This window comes from Anomalospiza imberbis, unplaced genomic scaffold (assembly GCF_031753505.1).
Source record: "Anomalospiza imberbis isolate Cuckoo-Finch-1a 21T00152 unplaced genomic scaffold, ASM3175350v1 scaffold_1072, whole genome shotgun sequence".
Lineage (NCBI taxonomy): Eukaryota > Metazoa > Chordata > Aves > Passeriformes > Viduidae > Anomalospiza > Anomalospiza imberbis.
In genome coordinates this window covers 27501-30000 of record NW_027099462.1, presented here as the reverse complement: position 1 = coordinate 30000, position 2500 = coordinate 27501, and the positions used below count along the sequence as shown (strand labels likewise).

Sequence of the window (2500 nt, the reverse complement as noted above, 5' to 3'; positions counted from 1 at the left end):
TCCCTCGGCCCTCGGCGGGGCGCCTTCGGCGCCGTCTCACTCGCTCCGACTCCCCGGCCGCCGCCACCGCCAGGCGGTGCGGCCCCGGCGAGGACGAGCTCCGCCCCAGCGGCTCGCTCCGGGAGCGGGGAGCTACGGAGCGCTCCCCGAGTCTGCATTTAGGGGGACGAAGGCCCTCGCGCGGCAACCGCTGCCGCGGCCGACGGGCCTGCGAAGCGACCCCAGCCGCGCCGCCGGGGCGGCCCCCGGGCGGCGATTGATCGTCAAGCGACGCTCAGACAGGCGTAGCCCCGGGAGGAACCCGGGGCCGCAAGTGCGTTCGAAGTGTCGATGATCAATGTGTCCTGCAATTCACATTAATTCTCGCAGCTAGCTGCGTTCTTCATCGACGCACGAGCCGAGTGATCCACCGCTAAGAGTTGTCTGGCTTTCGGCACCGACCCCGCGCGCGCGGGGGGGCCGGGAGCCGCTCTCGCCCGGAGCGGCCCCCCTTTTTTTTCTCTGGCGCCGAGGCCCCGCGCGGGGCCTGGCTCCGACCGTACGAGCAACGCGGAAAACCCCGGAGGGGGCGCGTGCGAGAAGAACACGGGAGGAACCCCACGGAACGCTCCCAAGGCCGGCCGAGAGGCGGGGGGACCCGCGCCCCCGACCGCCTCCCCCCGCCCGGCGAGGGGAGGCGCCGCCTACGTGTGCCGTCCTTCGGAGGCGGCCCAGGCGCCCGGGCTCGGCCCGGCCCTCCGCGCGGAGGGCCGCGCGGCGCGCGCCGCGGGAGCGCGGTGGCCCGCCCGGCCTCGCCGGCGCGGCGCCACGCGCCGGCGCGCGGCCCTCGGACCCCGCGCGCGCGCTTGCCTCCCCCCTGGAACCGCCGCCGCGCCGGCTCTCGCGGAGCGCCGCCGCGCCCACGCGCGCGGCCGACTCTCTCTCCCCAGGGGCCTTGCTGCGCTCGAGACGCCACGCGACGACCGCCGCCCCGCCGCCGGGCGCCGCGCCCCCCCCCGCCGGACCGCTGCCCGCCGGGGGAAGGCGAGCGCCCGAGGGCTGCCCGAGGGCGGACCCGCCGCCGCGGCGGGCCGCACTTCCCGGGAACCGCCGTCCACCCGCACCGTCGGGGGCCCCCTTCCGCGAGCACGCGCCCGGCGGAAGGCGGTGCGGCGCTGAGCCGGGGGGCGACGCCCGCTCTCCTCGTTCGCCACCTGGAGAGCGGGCGCGGAAGCGCCCCCGCGGCCGCCCGCCACCCCTGCCCTCGGACCGCGCGCGGTCGCGAAGGGCCACGGGGAGGGTCCCGTGCCCGCGGGCGGCGGGAACACCGGCCGAGCGGCGCCGCCGCCGCTCGGCGCGGGGCCGCCCGCGCTCGCCGGCCTCCGACCGCGGAGGGACCGCCGAGCGCTCGCCCCGGGCGGGCGGGCGGGCGGACGGCCGGCCGGCGGCCGGCGCCGCCGGTGCGTTCGAGACGAAGGCCGCCGAGGGGAGAGAGGCACGGCCGCGCCAGGCGCGGCGCCGCCCGCGCGGGACGGCCGCGGCGGCCCAGAAGAGAGAGCGCGCGGCGGGCCCCGGCGGCCGCCGCCCCGCGGCTGAGGAAGGGCAGAGAGCGCGCGCCCTCTGCCGGCGCCGCCCGTTTCGAGCCCAGCGGGTCGGCCCCGCGGCCGACCGCGCGCGCCGCGGCCTCTCCGCCGAGGCCGGGCCGCGAAGAGGGGGGGGCAGGGCGCCCCTCCCCGGCGCGGCGCGACTACCCCCGCACGCGCGCGCGCGGCGGGGACGACCGCCGCGACGGCGGGCGCGACCGGTGGCCGCGGACACCACCGCAGGGGATCGGCGGGAGTAGCTCCCCACCCCTCAATGGAGCCGCAACGCCACCGCCCGCCACCCGCCGCCGCCGCCGCCGCCGCCGCGGCGGGGCGCGCCGAGCCGCCCGAGTCTTTAAACCGCCGCCCGGCTCGGCGGCCCCTTTTTCGGTCCTTCCCGCGGCGTTTGACGACGCCGAGGGGGAAGCCTGGGACCGCCGAGGCGCGGAGCGCTAGGTACCTGGCCCTGGGGCGAGGGAAACGACCTGCATGGCCCCGCCGGGGTGCCTCCCCCGCTGCCGCCCTCGGGGGAGCGTCCACCGGCGGGGGCGCGCCCGACATCTGCCGCCACCACCGCGGCGTCCTCCTCGGGGCCCGGGGTTTCCCTCAGTAGCCCGGCGCTGCGCCCGAGAGGACCGCCGCAGCTCGGGCCGCCCCGCCGACGCGGGGAGGCGGCCCGGCCGCCGAGCGCCTCGCCGACCCCGCCGAGAGGCCGCGGCAATGACGACGACGACGAGGAGGCCGGGAAGGCCCCCGCCGCCGCCGCCGCCGCCGCCACCGCCGCCTCCCGGCGGCGGGTCGCGGCACGCGGCCGCGCGCGCGCGCGCACCCTGAAGCGCGGCCCGGAACGCCCGGAGGCTCGGCCCTCGCGGTTTTCTCCTCTCCTGCGCGCCACGGGAGCCGCCTCGGCCCGAGAGCGGGACTCTACCGGCCGGGCA

General features: G+C 80.7%; 1 non-coding gene across 1 annotated transcript; it reads right to left on the bottom strand.

Annotated features, from left to right (window-relative positions):
* Positions 1-268: 268 nt before the first annotated feature.
* On the bottom strand, positions 269-421 carry LOC137465756 (5.8S ribosomal RNA). Its single transcript, XR_010994821.1, has one exon. It is a non-coding gene; the product is annotated as a 5.8S ribosomal RNA (ribosomal RNA).
* Positions 422-2500: the final 2079 nt, after the last annotated feature.